Below are 20372 nucleotides of genomic sequence, written 5' to 3'. Positions count from 1 at the left end.
GTATTATTATGTATTTATGAAAATAATTGAATTTTGCAAAGAATTTCATTAAAATGCCTCAAAATAATTGAATTTTCGGGAATAATTTTGTTATTTATCTTTAATAATTGAATTCTTTCGAAAAATTATTTATGTAAATAATTGAATTCTTGGGAAAAATTTTATTAAAATCTAAAAAAATAATTGAATTATTTCAAAAAAATTTTATTAAAATTGTATTTAAAATAATTGATATCTGTCGAACAATTTTATTAAAATATTTTAAAATAATTGAATTTTTCCAAAGAATTTAAAAAAAAATTTTTTTTAAATAATTGATTTTCTTGAGGAATTGAAATCCAATTTCTAAGAATAATTATTACATTTTTTTAGCAATTCCTGTAAAACTTTATTAAAAATATATAAAATCCTGTGATGAATTTTTATTATTTATGAAAATAATTAAATAGTTTCAAGGAATTTTTAAAAAATTTTCAAAAATAATTGAATTTCTCATATAAGAATTTTATTAAAATGCCTCAAAATAATTGAATTTTCGTGAATAATTTTGTTATTTATCTTTAATAATTGAATTCTTTCGATGAATTATTATTTATGTAAATAATTGAATTCTTGGGAAGAATTTTATTAAAATCTGAAAGAATAATTGAATTATTTCAAAAATTTTTGATTAAAATTGTATTTAAAATAATTGATTTTTTCTTTCGAACAATTTTATTAAAATATTTGAAAATAATTAAATTCCTGTGAAAAATTCTAATATTTTTGTGAATAATTGAATTCTTTTAAACAACTTTAAAAAAATATTTTTTTAAATAATTAAATTTTTTCGAGGAATTGAAATTAAATTTTTAAGAATAATTACATTTTTGAGCAATTTCTGTAAAATTGTTTAAAAAATAATTGAAATCCTGCGATGATTAGGTAGTTGCTAAGAATTTTATTAAACTTTTCAAAAAATAATTGAATTCCTGTGAAGAATTTTATTATTTATGAAAATAATTGTATTATTGCGAAAAATGTTATTAAAATGTTTAAAATGAATTGAATTTTTGTGAAATATTTTGTTATTTTTATAAATAATTGAATTCTTCATAAGAATTTTATAAACATTGTTTTAAATAAATAAATTTTATGAAAATTTTATTTTTGAAGAATTGAATTCTTGTGGAAAATATTATTTCTGAAAATAATTGAATTTTTCGATAAATAATTAATTTAAAATATTGTTAAAGATAATTGACATTCTTCGATGAGTTTTATTATTTATGAAAATAATTGAATTCTTGCTTACAATTTTATCAAAAATTTTTTTAAAAAATTGAATTTTCATGAAAAATGTTATTATTAATGAAAATAATTGAATTATGGTGAAGAATTGTATAAAAATTTTGTTAAATAATTGAATTTTTCGACATTTTTTTAAAAATGCTATTTTAAATTAATTGAATTCCTGTGGAAATTTTATTATTTATGAAGTAGCCATTTTTGGCTATATTATTATCTCAGTGCAATAATGTGCCCATTATTACCCTAGGGCAATAATCGACACTTCATTGACCTTGCTCACAGGTTAATAAAGTACCGATTATTACCCAAGGGCAATAATAGTCACTTTAGTGGCTACAGAACAAAATAAAAGTAAAATAAATTCACAAATTTCTGTAAATTATTTGTGTTAACTAAAAATGTTACTAAATTTACGTCACAAATGTTCACAATTAATAGGGAGTCAAAAAATTTAAATTAATTCAAAAATTAGAATTACATTTTAAATGAAAAAAAAATGCAATACTATAGAAATAATAACAAAGTCTAAATTATCACCTGGGAAAAAACTAAAGAATTACATACAATTAAAAAAAAGAATACAAAGTATTAGAAAAGTAAATGAAAAAAATTTTTCATTTGACTTTAATAAACACAGTGAATGACTTCTTGTAACGAAAGAGATCAGTTTAAAATCAATTTATTCATAGTTATTGCCAGTAATTATTATTGCTGTAGTTACTACACAAGATACTCGACCTCGTTATAACTAATGGACCTTGATACAAAGCGGAGTGACGATTATTTCCTAATTCGTTAAGAACTAGTATTTTAATTGCTTCACGACAAAAAAAAAGAACCAGATGCATTGGAATTCGATATACAATTCATGAAAAAAAAACCAAGAACATAATTAAAGAGAAATATTTGTCATTTTAAAATGTTTGACGCATTTTTAACGGAAATTTCGTGAGCAAAAGCAAAAAAAAAAAAAGAAAGATGGTATCTAATGTGGGAATCCCGCAAAATCTACTGGCTAATTACTCAATTGCGTGACACTTAATCACATATTTCTCAGCGTGTTGCGATTAATTGAGAACTTCCATTTGACAATTTAATTCAATTCTACTTTTCTTGTGACATTTATTTTTTTTCCCATTGGTTCTTAAAATTTTTTTCCCTTTTTCTCAGAATATGCTCAATCATTTTTATTTCTGTAACATTCAATTTACTAATTAAGTCATTTTTTAGCATTTTTTTTAAAACAATTTTTGAAAAAATGAATAAAAAATAAGTGTTTGAAAAAGAAAATGTTGAAAAGAAAATTAACTTTTTGAATTACGCGCCATTAGTGGCGCTGTTGCTCTTCGGTTTTACGCTTAAGTGGTTGGCACACCTGCAACCACCACGGTTAGGAATGGGATTTCCATAACCTTAAAATTCATTCATTAACAAACAAATATTCGATGAAAGAAAGTTGTCGCCGCGGATAAATTTAATTGTAATAAATTTTTTAGGTAAATCCTCCTAATAAGAAAATCAAGTCTGGATTTTTAGTAGTAATTCGTTAAAAAAAATTCGGTAAGTGTATTTGTGAAAAAATATTTATATATTTCAGTAGAAGAAAATTAAAGTTAAAAAAAACTTCGAAGCAACATTTTTGTTAGTTTTTATTAATATATAAATTAATGAAAGCAAATAAATAACTAATTTCCATTAATTTATAATAATTATTAAAAAGGTAATAAAAGCAATAAACAAAACATTACCTAATTGATAATAAAAATTAACAAAAAGTAAACAGAAGATTAATCGCAATTCGTAAAAATTAACAACAATGTTAATTAAAGAAAAGAAAATTTATTAAAGTTAATTAAAGAAACAATATCAAACCGATAAAGTAAATTCGAACAATGGTAAATTTCCCATTGACCTAGACATTGAAAAAAAAACGGCAAGAATGAATATTAATCATTGAATCGTTTTATTATAAATAGAAAGTCATTCCAAATGCAAGTACAAGTAAAATAGTGAACTGCTGGTTACTCAATTCTCAAGGATCTCGCAGTTTAGAAAAAGTTCCTTAACTTTTTGATTGCTAAATGAGAGTGTAACGTATTGTTTTATTGCTCCAGGAGCATAAAATCGAGTAATTTCCTTGTTTGTCTGTGTGCGTTACAATCTCTCCGCAAATGCAAATATAAAACAGTTATACAAAAGTGAGACGTGTAAAAGTCAAGTCACGTATGTTTCGGTTCTCTTTTATCCTTCGTTCTCACTTTCAATGAATATCTGTAAAGTCATTGTTTTTTTTACATTTCTTTTTGCTTTTTTCTATATCTAGTTTTCTTCAACTTTTTTTTCTATTTACTTTTTTCTATTCTATATCATTCGTGCATTATATGCAATAATCAATGTCTGTATATGTGAATTTTATGTATAACAATACAAAACGGAAACGTGTTTTTCTTGATATGAAATAAAAATTATACATTTTTCAAGTGTTTCGACTATTTTCGACATAAATTTAAAAAAAAATGTTTGATCGTAAAAAGCCAAGAATGTTCCTATAACTTTTCCTCGATCTTTCATGGATAGGTTATTAAATTGTATTTATACTATAATGCAGGTGCGATAAAAATTTGTTATCAGTCCAGAAAAACGGATTCATTAAATTTGTTGCAACATAAATAATGTTCTTTTATTGAGAAATTGTTTGCTTAGTTTATAATTATTTCAAAATTTGTTCAATAATTGTTCGAATTTTTTTCCCTTTTTCAGATTTTCATTCTTTAACAATTTCCTAAATTTAAAAATTCCTAAAATTAAAATTTCCTAAATTTAAAAATTCCTAAAATTAAAATTTCCTAAATTAAAATTTTTCTAAAATTAAAATTCCCCAAAAATAAAAATTTTCTAATATTAAAATTTTTCTAAAATTAAAATTTCCTAATATTAAATTTTTTCTAAAATTAAAATTTCCTAAAATTAGAATTTTTCTAAAATTAAAATTTCTTAAACTTAAAATCGTCTAATATTGAAAATTTTTCTAAAATTAAAATTCCCTAAAATTAAAATTTCCGAAAATTAAAATATTTATAAAATAGATTCTTTTCACAAAATTTTTAGAATGAAAATAAATTTTTCCCTTTGGATTATTTATTATTTGGGTAAATTTTAATACATAGTATAATAATTTTATAAAATTTCTTTAGTATTTAATTATTATAACAGAAAGAAAATTTTTTTTAACTGGAAAAATGTTAATAACACCGGAAATATTGTTAATATAATTATAAATACATTTCTTGTGAATGGATTTCAAGCGTATCAAAAAATAAACTTCAATGAAAGTCGAGGTCAGAATTTCAAAAGGTTTTTCGCTATAGATGCGATGATACGCTTGAATTCCACTTTAGATTGAGAACAAGAATTATTCTAAGGACGATAAAACAATTATTGCATCACTGATAAGCGTGTTAAAATATTACACCTTTTATTGTTTAATGTACCTTTTCATTATACAATGATACTTTTAATTGTTTTTTTTTTATTTCCATACCCATAATAATAATTATCAATTAATAATTGACAATTAATAATTACCAATTAATAATTACCAATTAATAATTACCAATCAATAATTACTAATTAATAATTATACCAATTAATAATTACTAAGTAATAAAATACCAATTAATAATTATCATTAATTATAATTATACAGAAAAATGAAAATAATACAAAAATCAAATTTAAATTTAGTAAAACTTAAATCAAATAAACTTTTATGGAAATTGAATTCAAATTGAATTTAAATATATAATTTAAATAATTTTAATTTTAATTTTTTTTCAAATTAAAATCCACTTGTCAAATATAACGTGTATAGGACACAAATTACAAAATTTAATGGACAAATAAAATTTCATGTATATATTATTTTATATTTTCTCTCTAATTATGATAATATTTGTATATTTTTGTGAAAATACGACTTTTTAGGTGTGAGAAATGAAATAAAATAAATCTACTAAAACTAAATGTTCAATTACGTATTATTCGTTTTCTTTTTATTTTGTTTCGTATGCGGAAAGAAAATATTAAATTTTTGTCATTAATAAAAATTTATACAATGTTAATTAGTTATTGCAATGAAAAAAATTAAATATTACCGCCGCTGTTTTAAGAATTTAATAAAAACAAAATATTCGCAGAAAATTATATAAGTAATTAAAAGAGAAATTAAAAAGGAAATTTTTGTCATTATAGGTCAATAGGTGAACATAAATTTAAAAAATTTAGGTCAAAAACGCGGACAAAAAAATTTAATCTTTTGTTATTCTATTATTATTATTATTATTATTATTATTATTATTATTTTTATTTTTATATAATTATTTTATTATTATTATTATTATTATTATTATTATTATTATTATTATTATTATTATTATTATTATTATTATTATTATTATTATTATTATTATTATTATTATTATATTTGTTAGAGATTCTGTTAAAAATTAATCTTTAAAATTTTCTGGTCAAAAGAGCAAAATAAAAAAAGAAATTTAGGTCAAAAAGTCTTAAATAAAATATACATTATTTTGTATAGTCTTTATATATACATTTAAAATATATGCATTCATTTTATTTCAATGTAATTAGTTTCTCTTTGAATAAAAAAAAATTGTCAATAAAATCTTGATATTTATAAGTTTATACATATAGACGCGATTAAATTTATTTTTCTCCAAAAGAATTCCGATCATATCGCGCATTTATATATATTAATGCACTTTTCCTATTCATGTACATGTCACATCACTTTTATTTTATATTTAATGAGTTCTTTACTTTATCAATAATTTAAATTTTTTTTAAATAGTAGCGGAAATTAACGTTATTTATTTACTCGCGAAGAAATTATTTCTTTTCACTCAATTTTTTTCTCTTCTTTTTTTTATTGAAATATTTAAATTTTTTCAATTGTTTTTTTTTTTTTTTTTTTTTTTTGACAAATTTAATAATCAATGTAGATGTAAATATTTACAAACTTTCATAAGCTTCAAGTGTGAAATCGAATGTGAAAAAAAAATTATTTGCGTTCTAGTTTCAATGTATTTCAAAATTAATAAATTACATTGCAGAATTCTTGTGATAATTACGTCAATGGGTAAATCCCGTATGCGTCACAATTTCTCCGAAAAATTTTGCAAATTTTATTTACTTTCTTTTTTAAATATAAATTGCGTAGGCGAAAAAGTAATAAATATATATTACATTTTTAATTAAGTAAATTTATAAATAAACAAATTATTTATTAAAAATTCTAAATAAATTTAAGATTCTTATTTATTAATTTTTATTCATAAATCAATATCAACCTCTATATTTATAAATAAAAAAAAATTGATTTCCTTTTTTTTTGACATGAAAGAGCGATTTATTCAAACAATTTTGAAATTAAAAAGAAAAAAAATGTCAAATTAAATTTGTGCCAAAGAAATTGATACGTATAGTTAATTAGATTATAAACAATAAGCGATTCAAAAATCTTTTTACGCTCGAGTAATAAACTTAACATGCGCTCTTGCGGTCGGTATAAACTTGATGACAGAATAATTACCTCATCTGGGAAAATAAGTTTTATTTTCGATACGTATCCTTTATTATTATTATATATATATATGATGTTGATTACTTTCTAATTTGAAGGCTCAAAAGTGAAAATTGATAAAAACAAAAAGAAAAAAAATCCCCAGTGGCGGAAATTTATATCAGAGAATGTAATTTGTCGAAATTGTTTAATAACTATATGTATGATGATGGTGGAATGAACTTGAGAGTCAGGGTAATATTATCTACTAATTGTAACACGTTCTTTATGAAAAGAAAATTTTTCTCCACCCTTTTTTATTTCCTTCCGCACTTCTTCTATTTTTACCGACAAAAATTATTTAACTAAAGAGTAATATCCGATTTATTAATTGCTATTTACTAATTGCTTTGCTAATTACATTAACAATTATTTGAAAAATTAATTTAAAAAAGTATTTTATAAGCTGAAAAAATTAACTTTTTAAATAACGCGCCATTATTTTAGTGATGTTATTGATTTTCATTAAATAATTGCTAATTAATAATTTTATTAATAATTAAACCAAATATCGCGGACATAACAATTTTTGAAACTTATAAATAGTCAATTGAAAAATTAGAAAAAATTTAAATAATTAAGAGGTATAATTTTTTTGCAGTGTAATTGCCATAATAATACTAATTAAAAATAATTTTCTCACTCGGTGGTTGAATAATAAATCATTAAAGTAAACGCTCAATTATAATTATTAAGAATGACAATTAATAATTAATAACTTATCATTTTAACTAATTATTATTAAATGAGAAATAATTATTAATAAATAGTAAATAATAACTAACAATTATTAATTAATAGATTTTATTACTGACTACTAATATTCATACTTAATAATAAATAATTATTATTATATATTTATAATAAATTATTATAATATATTTATAATAAATTATTATTATCCTATTTATAATTAATTATACTTTTAATAATTATAATAATTTTTATTATTATTATTTTTTCCTATTATTAATTTAATTTTCATTATTATATCTTAAAGAACCATTAAAATTTTCTCGAATTCATATATATAATAAAAATTTAAATTATTAATTAATTAAAATTGTAATGCAAAAATTTTGATACGATAAAAATTATTTATATGACTGAATTAGTAATGAAAATACTAATTAAAATGAACATTAATGATTACCATATGTATAATGTGAAAAATCAATAAAATTAGAGAGAGAAAATTGAGACAAGAAAATAAAATAAAGAATAAAACCAAAAAATTCAACTTGAAATAAATATAAAATTTAAAAACAATTAAAATTCAAATAAAAATTAGCAATAACATACTAAATAGAAAGATTGCAATAAACAGTGCAATGAAAAATATATGAATATTCGAAAATAAGTGACCATTAAACGAAACATAAAATAAAGTTTGAACGAGTTTGAAAATTAATGCCCTTCTATATACACATATATATATATATATATGTTGCATAAAATATATAAGTCGCGGTCCTAATTTTATTTAAAAAAAAAAATAGGAAAAAAAAACTTAGTCCGGAACTATTCATATTATCACTTTCACCTTAAATCTTAATTGCACACATATATATAGCTATATGTATGAAACTGAAAACCTGTGCCATTACTTTTGCTTTATCGTGATTTCAACATCTTGTCATTTTTTCTTTCTTTTTTTTTTTGCTTTTTTTCGGAAACTGAAATATTTAAACGTGACTTTATACATTCTAAACAAAATAGTTTGTCATGTATTTCTTTGGTAATGTAGTTAATGTCATTTTATAATCCAGGAAATTTAATAATTAATAATTTATTATACCGTAAAGTTACTATTTTTAAGTGTTTATTTTTATTTAATTTATTGCAAAGTTAGTTGACAGAATTAATAAACAAAATATGTCATTTATAATATTTTTTTAATGGGGGAAAATTTTTTTGCTACTAATTTCCGCTCAATATAGACGACCCAATTATTAATTATGAACTAAACTATTTTTAGTAATTTATATTTTAAATATTTTAAAAACAAAATAACTTGTGTTACAAAATAAATAAATAAATAAACAATTTATAATAATTGTTGTTAATATTATTATAATTATTATAAGAATTATTTTAATAGTAATTAAAATAGTAATAAATTAATAAATTAAGAAATTATAATAATTATAACAATTAAATACTAATTATAACAATTACAATAATTAGAATAATAATTTTAACAACTTTAACAATTATTAATTGAAATAAATTATAATAAATTATAATAATTAAAATAATTATAATTATCATTATTATTTACTGTTATAATAATAATATTAGTTAATATTAATTTTGTTATTGTTATATTTTATCATCACAATAATTAGAAATTAATTTAGTAAATTTAATTAACAAATTGTTTAAGCAATTAAAATAATTTTAAGAACTAATTTACTTCAATTATTTTTAATTGTTCAGTAATTAATTAATGTAATAATATTAAAACTAAATACATTAATGGGTAAATAATAATTAGTTTATAATTTACAGTTTAAGTTAATAAATGAATATAATAAATAATTATTATTAATTGTTACTGTTAATGTTAATAAGTACATTATAATTAACTAACGATTTTGTAAATAATTTTAATATCAAGAAATATTTGAATTATTAAAAAAATATTTTATAGTGTGCAATATATTATAATATAAACAATTTATTACTAATGTAATCAACTAATTATAAATTTATTATATCCTTACATAATTAATTAAGTTATTATGTAATTAATAGGTTATACTGAAGTATAATTAATTAATTTTTAATACAAAAAATTGATAAACATTTAATGTAAGCAACAAAGTAAACATAAAGTTATTAATTAATTATATAAGTAGTTATAACTTATAATTAATTTTTACAAGTAATTTTACAAGTAATTAAATAGTTAAAAAAATTAATTTCAATTAATTAAATAGTAATTAGTTATAAATTAATTTTAATTTATTAATAAATACTTAATCAGAAATTAATTACTTATGTAAATAATAAAATTAATAATGCACTTAATTAATTATGAATTAATAATGTACTAAATTATTATTGTTAATTGCTTGTATAATTAATTAGTTGTAAACTTAATTAGTTAATTAGTTATCTCAGTTGTTTAAAACTTTGAGAGATCAAAATTTGCTTCACGATTGGCAGCTTATTTACAACAATTATTGTAAAAACAATAATAATGATAATAATAATTAATAATAACAATAATATTAATAACAAAATTTTAAAAAATAATAATTAAAAATTATTGTAAAAACAATAATAATTATGATAATAATAACAACAATAATATTAACGAAATTTTTAAAAATCAAAATTTTAAATTTTAATACTATAGTAGTAGTTAATAATATAATTTATAATAATATTAATAAAATTAATTAGAAATAATAAAGTTTATAATTTTGTGTTAAGAAACAAAAATTTTTGCAAATTCTTTAGGTGTTAAAAACACTTTACATCTACCTGGAAAAGGTACACTCATTCCTCTTTTTTCAAAAAACATCCAATACTTATATGTCTCGATGAAAATCCAGTAAAAACACACGTTTCACTTCAATGCGAATCACTTGTTCTTATAATAGTCATTGAGAGATGAAAATAAATTACACTTGGTCCATGGCCCACTTGAACGATTAATTTATGTTTATGTACTTTACTCTATTTTTTCCAAATTTGATTGAAAAAGAAAATTCAATTTTTCCTTTTTTAATTCAATCCATTCTGTGTGTATTTGTCTCACGTTTAATTATTTATTTCTTTACAAAAATTCATAGTAATAATTTTATAATGTATTTTTCTTTAAATGAAAATTTTTATTTTATGGTAAATTAAGTGTAAAAAATTTTCAAAAAACTATTTTTAATGAAATTTTTGTTCTTTTTTTCGAAATTAAAAAAGTTAAGTAAATATTTTAGTTGTAAACGAATCAAAGCTTTAATTTTCTATTATAAAAATCAAATTTTATATAAAAAGTCTTGCATTTATTAGTTAATTTACAAATTAATTTTCAAGTTAAGTATCAACTCAATTTTCAAATTAATTGCCAACTCAATTTTTAACTGATTTTACAATTTAATTTTTAACTTAATTGTCAAATTAATTTTCAACTTAATTTTCAAAATAATTTGTAACTTAATTGTCAAATTAATTTTCAAAATAATTTTTAACTTTATTTTCAACTTAATTTACAACTTGATTTTCAATAAAAAATTAAAAGTTTTATAGGTGAAAAGAATAATTTTCTTTTCAAAAATAAAAAAAAAATGTAAAACGTTATTAAATTTTTAAAATACACAAAACGGTGTTGGTACATTTTTTTTTGCAAAAAACTTATTTTCAGCGAACATGTCAAAAAAAAAATGGGAATATTGTCGTTTTTCGTATTTCTGTTAATCCATCATCAGACTTTTCCTGATTGCTATTGTTGTTGATTTGATAATTGATTCAATTTTTGGAACACAATACCTTGTTAAGAGGTATCCAGAGAGTGATAAAACCGGTAATTGAAGACAGGGCAACTGAACGGGTAGTGTGTTTGAACCAAGTTTATAAATGACAAGAGAAAGTATATGGGGGGCAATAGTACCACCCAAGAAAATCGCCTTGTAACAGTGCCGAAAACTCCCTTCTATATATAAACACACATGTATATAATTTACATTAAATATATTATGTCAATATTGTGTATTGTTGTCCTAATAAAATAATCAAATTTCAAAATTCCATTCTCTCAACTGCAATCGCTTTATTTCTATCTTTTTTTTTTATTTCAAAATACATTTTAATTTCGATCCACTTACTTGACAATCAATTTTTTTTTACGAATTTTTGTAATTACTTTTATCATTAATTACCAATTTTAAATAAATGAGTTAATCATAGAACATTATTATTAAAAAGCATTTTAAAAAATTAAATTGAAAGGTATATTTTCGAAAGATAAGAAATTTTGCTTTTTGAATAACGCGCCATTACTTTGGTGTCAGAGTAGCTCTTCCCTTTTTCGTTATAATTTTTTTAATTAATGAAAAAATTTATTAATTCAAAATACACATTTTTCTTATCTATATATTTTTATAAATCTGAAATTAGGTTAAATAATAAATTTTTTCCACTGTGAATTAATTAACTAAATGAATCAACTCTATTATATTAAAGATAAAGAAATATTATTAAAATAATGCAATTGACAATAAGGTTAAATAATAAATTCTTTTTCTTTATAATATACTAAATAAAAAAACTTTATTATGTTAAAGTTGAAGAAATATTATTATTAAAGTAACTTTAATTGGCAATAAGGTTAAATAATAAATTTTTTCCACTGTGAATTAATTTACTAAATGAATCAACTTTATTATATTAAAGGTAAAGAAATATGAAAATAACTCAATTGACAATAAGGTTAAATAATAAACTTTTTCACTGTGAATTAATTTACTTAATAAATCAACTTTATTATATTAAAGGTAAAGAAATGTTATTAAAATATTTCAATTGACACTAAGATTAAATAATAAATTCTTTTCACTGTGAACTAATTTACTAAATAAATAAACTTTATTATAATAAAGGGAATAAAATATTATAAGAAATAACTCAATTGACAATAAGGTTAAATAATACATTTTTTCACTCTGAACTAATTTACTACATAAACTATAACTTTATTGTAATAAAAGTAAAGAAATATGAAAATAACTCAATTGACTATAAGGTTAAATAATAAACTTTTTCACTGTGAATTTATTTACTAAATAAATCAACTTTATGATATTAAAGGTAAAGAAATATTATTAAAATACTTGAATTGACAATAAGGTTAAATAATAAATTTTTTTTTTATTTACTAAATAAAACAACTTTATTAGATTAAATTTAAAGAAATATTACTAAAGTAACTCAATTGACAATAAGGTTGAATAATAAATTTTTTCACTGTGAACTAATTTAGTAAATAAATTAACTTTATTATATTAAAGTTAAAGAAATATTATTAAACTATATAACTTATTGACAATAAGATTAAATAATAAATTTTTTTTAATTTACTAAATAAATCAACTTTATTATGTTAAAGTTGAAGAAATATTTCTAAACAAACTTAATTGACAATAAAGTTAAATAATAAATTTTTTTACTGTGAACTAATTTATTATATAAAATATAACTTTATTATATTAAAGGTAAAAAAATAAATCAACTTTATTATATTAAAGGTAAAGAAATATTATTAAAATATTTCAATTGACAATAAGGTTAAATAATAAATTCTTTTCACTGTGAACTTGTTTTCTAAATAAATTTACTTTTTTTAATATCAAATTTATTTTCCACTGGCATCATGCACCCAGTTCCACCATCGAAACGAAAATGAATTAAATGACCGATGCGTCATACCACAAAGCGTCTTCTTGTTTCAGCGCTTTCTTCTTGATAGTGAGTCATATGTGAACTACCCATTAACCTATAGATTTTAGTTATCAGCGTTTGATATTTATTAGCAGCCGGTAAAACAAATCAACCATTTATCCGCAGTTACTAACCCTTCTGATATCATTTTTTTAATAAGACGTTTTTCGCTAAAATAGTGAACCAAATTTGACATTCATTATATATTTCAGTACATTTTTGTTATTGAAGTATATAAATTACAAATTACGTAACATTATAAAGGGGAGGGGGGGGTCTAGCTATTTGTTATGTACAGCAGAAAAAATGGCGCTAATGTATGTAACAGTGTGTTACATGGGGGGAGGGGGGGTCAAAATTTTTAAAAATTAGCGTTACGTAATTTATGAACGCTCCCTAACATGCCACGGTCCTGACATGTGTGTCACAGTTAGGACACGTAAATAAATCAGTAGAAGTCAATTAAAAATAAAATTGAGTAATAAAATCACAATTTCGTTAACATGTGCAGGTACAAATTGATTAACAATTTAAAACATGAAAAAAGTGCTTGTGTACGTAGAATATCATAATAATAAAAAATATTTTTATATGTAAAACATCTAGTTAGATTTGGCCTACAAAGTACTCAAAAGATAGTCTCAATATTTAATCACGTAACAATTTCAGAACAAAATTTAAAAAAACGTATGCCACATACCTGACATATTTACCCTATTTTCCTTAATTTTAACTATGATAATGATTAGTTAATGAACTGAATATTAAGTATCTTTAAGAAGAGACTTCCATTAAGTGATTTATAAAGTGATTGTCAAAAAAAAAATTTTATTAGTTATCTATCTATGGGGTCATGCAAATATGACAGTTATTTGAAAATCACCAATAGAATAATAGTAATGAAAAATTAAATTTACCATCATCTTGTTTTAATTTACGGTTAAATTTATTATAATAGTCAATTGATGACATAACTTTAGTATTTAAAGTTTAAGAGGTTAGGTTTTTTTTTCTTTTTAACCCTCTTGTTTGCAATATTCTCTCAAATAAAATTAATCACAAACTTCTTTACGTCTTTAAAGTTTCCATGCAAATTGTAATGCGATCTTTGCTATTTGCATATATAGCAACCAAATTTAAACAAAGCGGAGTAAAGAAAAAAAAAATATCCGTAAATGGATATATTTTGCATTAACAATGCCAATTGTCATTTACCGCATAAATCGTCCTGCCGCGGAAGTTCTTTGAAATTTGCCTAACCCATATATAAATGACATAAGACGTACACGCAGAAAATATATATTATATTCAATCTCAATTTTACAAAGTGAAATGGACATTAGAGGCGCACTTTTCTTCTTTATTTTTTTTTTTAAATCTCAACATACTTTGATTTTTCTTTATTTTTTATAACTGCCTCTCATTGAGGTGTATTATGTAAAAAAAAGGCGTTCTCTTCATTGACTATGTATTAAGATTATATTCAACTTGGACATGTTACACGTATGTCTTTGTCTTTCCGCTACTTCAATTGACGTATCGGCTGTGAGAGAAAGGACTCGTTGGACAAATGCAGCTGTTTTCTGTTGAATAATTTTTTTTCTATACGGACAACAAACAAATGAGACCGACTTTAGAGATATGACTGATTTTTTTTTTTTTTTTTTTTTTATGCAGAGAGTTGGATAATTAAATTTGATTTCGGATTATTTCGTCACTTTTCAAAGAAAAGCTACTTGAAGAAAAAAAAGAGTCAGGCGAAATAATTGAATACATTTATTGCGTATTATTGCTTTTAAAGAGACTGGATGTTAGTTAATGAGGTTGAACATTCATTGTCACTTGAATAGCATTTTACTTTCTGGCACGCATTTCTTAATTGTCGTCAATTATTCTCAAAGTGTGTTTGTTCCTGAAAACTGTTGACATTTTACTATCATTTACATTTTACATTATTTTTTTCCTCTCTCTTCTTTTTTTGCTTCAGTAGTTTAGCGACTTTTTTTCTAAATATTAAAATTGTCCTGTGGATTGTGAAATATTTTCAATTTCCATAATTTACTGACATTTTTTTATTATTATCTTTTTTTATTTATCAAAAAAAAACTAGGTTCAATACATGGAATTTGTAACAAGAAAAAAATTTTTTTCACACTTTTGGAGTTAATTGAGGTAATAATGCCGTGTTAATGTTACTTATGACTAAGAACCTTTGTTTCTAGAAAAAAATACATATGTAAGGGTCAAGAACTTCCCTTAATTTTATGCTTTTTCTTTATATTTTATAAAAAATTTGTCTTTTTTAAAACAAAAAATGAAAATTAAAAACTTATCAGGATAGAGAAAAACCAACGAAAAGTATTATCTCCCTCAGAGCAAACTGAATTAGATAATAGCAATAAAAATTTCCGTTATTAAATAATCAATAAATCATTATTGACTGAAAGTGAAGGCTGATATTAAATTTCGAAAGGAGATCTTTTATTATACAGTTATTATCATCAACAACAAAATTCTATGTGCGTTATTCAATTTATGACACTAAATTTTCATCTAATAGCAAAGTCGAGAATGCCAGAAGGAAAATATACATTCCTCCGCTTAGAGACATGCGAATTGGTTCAAATTATTATTATTTCACTATCTACTTCAAGAATATTCTACAATATTAATAGTAAAATTTTGTAAAATTAGATTCTCGTTATAGTTATATACTTTTTATATTACTTTCTTTGTTGTAGATTAATTTCTCCAATTTCTATTTGAGAAAAGAGAGTAAAAAAAATTTTTAACGATTTATTTTCCATTAAAATTTTGATGATACCCTTTGTATTTACAGATGTATATAATACGATAATTATTCTCTTATATGGTTTTTGGTTCAAAATATATACCATTTTACTTTTTCAAATATGAAATTATCAATAAATTTGCAGGTGAAATTTCAGTCTATGAAATAAATAAAGACATATGTATAAGCATCAATATTGTTGAAAGTCTACATGTTGAGGAAAAAGCTATTTAACAAAAAAATTTTATTTTGAATTATGAGAAAATAGATATTTTCTTTCTAATCGTTCCGAAAGTTGAAGATTGCAATTTTTTTCTCATTGGTAATGAAAATGGTCAATATTTTTATAAAATTATTTTAAATGACTACTAATTTACTAATTTATTTATTATAAGGTAGTATATAATTCTTAATAATTTTTTATTATTAATTAATTATTTTTTTATTATTAGTTTTTTATTTTTGCTTTTTAGTATTTTTTATTCAAAATTTAATATTTTAGTTTCTCTTCTATTTTCTTTTAAGATGGCAATACAATACTAGTTTTCAAAAGTATTAACAATGTATGTAAAATGTTTTTTGAAAAAAACAGAAACAATTTTTAATAAAAAAATTTATTATCCAAAAATATGTGAATCATGTTTTATTGCCAATATATTTTTATAAATCTGAAATTAGGTTAAATTGGATACAAATTAATATTAACCAAATTTTAGATTTTTATTTATTTTCGGATAATTAAATTTATTATTCTATTTAACGAAATATTATTAAACTACAATTCAATTGACAATAAGGTTAAATAATAAATTTTTTTCACTGTGAACTAATTTACTAAATAAATCAACTTTTATTAGATTAAATGTAAAGAAATATTACTATAAAGGAACTCAATTGACAATAAGGTTAAATAATACATTTTTTCCACTGTGAACTAATTTACTAAGTAATTCAACTTTATTAGATTAAAGTTAAAGAAATATTATTAAAATAACTGAATTGACAATAAGGTCAAATTTAATAATAAATTTTTTTAGGTGAACTAATTTACTGATTAACTCAACTTTATTATATTAAAGTTAAATGAATATTATTAAACTATAACTCAATTGACAATAAGGTTAAATAATTAATTTTTTCACTCTAAACTAATTTACTAAAAAAATCAACTTTATTGTAATAAAGATAAATAATTATTATAAAACTTACTTAATTGACAATAAGGTTAAATAATAAATTTTTTCCACTTGAACTAATTTACTAAATAAATCAGCTTTATTAGATTAAATGTAAAGAAATATTACTAAAGTAACTCAATTGACAATAAGGTTAAATAATACATTTTTTCACTGTGAACTAATAATAATTTACTAAGTAAAACAACTTTATTGTAATAATTGTAAATAAATAGGGCATAGTCCCGTTTACTACTTAAATAAATAAATAAATATTATGAAACTAACTTAATTGAGAATAAGGTTAAATAATACATTTTTTTCACTGTGAACTAATTTACTAAGTAAATCAACTTTATTAGATTAAAGGTAAAGAAATATAAATATAAATAATATATAAATATAATAATATAATATATATATAAATATATATTAAAATGACTGATTTGACAATAAGGTCAAATAATAAATTTTTTTAGTGTAAACTAATTTACTGATTAACTCAACTTTATTATATTAAAGTTAAATGAATATTATTAAACTATAACTACTCAATTGATAATAAGGTTAAATAATAATTTTTTTTTTATTGTGAATTAATTTACTAAGTAAAACTACTTTATTGTAATAAAGGTAAATAAATAGTATGAAACTAAATCAATTGACAATAAGGTTAAATAATAAATTTTTTCACTGCGAACTAATATACTAAGTAAAACAACTTTATTGTAATAAATGTAAATAAATATTATGAGACTAACTTAATTGACAATAAGGTTAAATAATAAATTTTCTTCACTATGAACTAATTTACTAAGTAAATCAACTTTATTGGATAAATTTAAAAAAAATATTATTAAAATAACTGAATTGACAATAAGGTTAAATTATAAATTTTTTTCACTGTGATCTAATTTTCCAATTAAATCAACTTTCTTTAATATCAAATTTATCTTCGACTAGCGTGATGCGACAAGTTCCACCATCGAAACGATAATGATTTAATTGGCCGTCGTGTCAACCAAATCGGCGTCTCGTCTCAGCGCTTTCTTCTTGATAGTGAGTCCCAATTGAATTATTCATTAACTTACAAACTTTAACTATCAGAACAACAATTTATCCATCACAAACTCTATCCATCGATAAATTAAATATGGCCACTGCCATTATTTTAACAGGTCTCTAAAAGTAGAATACTTTTTTTACACAGATATAATAATAGTGAAAAATTAAATTTATCTAATTACCATATATAAATTCTTGTTTTTATTTACGGTTTAATTTTATGGAAATGGCACTTTTATCACGTGGAATGAATCTTTTTTCGCCGCCAATCAAAAATGTTCACGAGTAGGTAAATTGATACCGACTCAATTGATCAATCCGCTTCCCTGTAATTTATGTCTCAGTTCTGCATATAATTTGTATTTTAGAAAATGATCGTTAAACAACTTCTCAATCACTCGTTAAAGTCCTATTTAGTGAAATCTATTCGATTGATCGATGCATTCATTGTTGAATTATTACCAATCGAGAGTGATTTCTATATTTATAATCCAGAAATGCAACAACTTTGTTTTTTTTTCTCTCTATTGATTCACTTTATTGCATGAGATTAAAATACGTGGCAATACTATCCCTCTCTATAAAAACATACACATGATTTCCCCCTCAATAAAATCGTTTCTCGATTTTAATTCCGAACGTACAACTCACGATTAAGTTACTAACGCAGGAAATGGTTTATTCATCACAAAATGTTTCAAAGAAGGGATCTCTCATTCGTATTCCACATAACTTTTATCTAGTTTATACTTCGAAGTTAGGTATATATACTTTCTATAAAATGCAAAGCGGAAATTATACTTTGGGTCCGATAAATGTGAGTTATAATGTTTTTTTTTCTAATTTAATTGTAAAAAATAAAGAATTTTATTAATGAGGGCAAATTAGAAAAAAAAATGTGCACATTTATATTTTAAAAAATTCATGAAAAATGATATCGTGAGAGTCGATGAAAAAAAAAATTTAGCGAAAGTTTAAATTAATACAATAATTATGTAATTTATTTGGAAAATTGACGTCGAAATTGTGTGCGATATGAATTTATTTAGGAAGAAAAAAAAATAGATATTTGATCGCTAAAACAAGGAAGTCGAATATATATATATCTCTATTGCGAAAATTTAATTAATTTTTATGATTTAATTCACGATTTCTATCGTTGAAGGCGAATTCAATTTTTGTATGTTAAACATTGATTTCGAACTATTTTGAACAAATGAAAATAGTTTCGAAACTGTATCTAAAAGTTTAGATACATATATTTGATGATCATCCTTTGGGTGAACTATAAATCCTGTAAATCTCTGTTTGTCTTATTTTTCGAAAAATGTAAGCGAAATCCTTAACTTTCTTCGCATTGTTGAACTACATCCGTAATTTACAAATAATTCAGATCAAATATTACATTTACAATTCGAATTTGTTTTCATTGGAGAAAAAAGTAAACTAAGATACCATACACCGACTATCATCCTAATTAAATTTAACTTTCATTCAACAATACAGAAAATTCGTTATAATACGGAAACATAATTCATCAAATTATTTCCCCATAATTTCCTCGATCGTATTTTACTTTCAATATACCCTGCAAAAATAATAACTTGATTCATATTCGTTCTAATTCTTAAAAACAGATTTAATTCTCAAATAAGAAATTCTAATGTGGGAAAATGTGAAATGTAATTTTGCCCATTATAAATATAAAATGTACGAGTCAAGGTTACTATTATTGAAACAGATATAACATTGGATATCACTCTTTATGTCAGTTGTCTTATAAATATCGTTCATTATATTTTTATATCTATATGTGTTTTTATCATTTATATCTGTTTAAATATAAATATAGAGGGAAAAAAAATGTTGTTCTCAGGGAATTTCTGCGACGAAACATTGAAATTCTCGTGGCCTTAACGTTATATATATGTGTATAGATATATAAAGGGAAAGGAAAGGTCATTATGTA

At 21.3% G+C, this 20372-nt stretch overlaps 1 protein-coding gene across 1 annotated transcript in view; it reads right to left on the bottom strand.

Moving 5' to 3' along the window:
* LOC122498468 (peroxidase-like) overlaps nt 1–11478 on the bottom strand; it is a 32002-nt gene extending 20524 nt beyond the window's left edge. Inside the window, exon 1 of the mRNA XM_043606201.1 lies at nt 11426–11478. The gene's annotated coding sequence lies outside the window, so the exon portion shown is untranslated. The remainder of the gene's footprint in view (nt 1–11425) is intronic.
* Nucleotides 11479–20372: the final 8894 nt, after the last annotated feature.

Source organism: Leptopilina heterotoma, unplaced genomic scaffold (assembly GCF_015476425.1).
Source record: "Leptopilina heterotoma isolate Lh14 unplaced genomic scaffold, ASM1547642v1 Lhet_15, whole genome shotgun sequence".
NCBI classification, from domain to species: Eukaryota; Metazoa; Arthropoda; class Insecta; order Hymenoptera; family Figitidae; genus Leptopilina; species Leptopilina heterotoma.
This window is presented reverse-complemented; position numbering and strand designations above follow the sequence as displayed.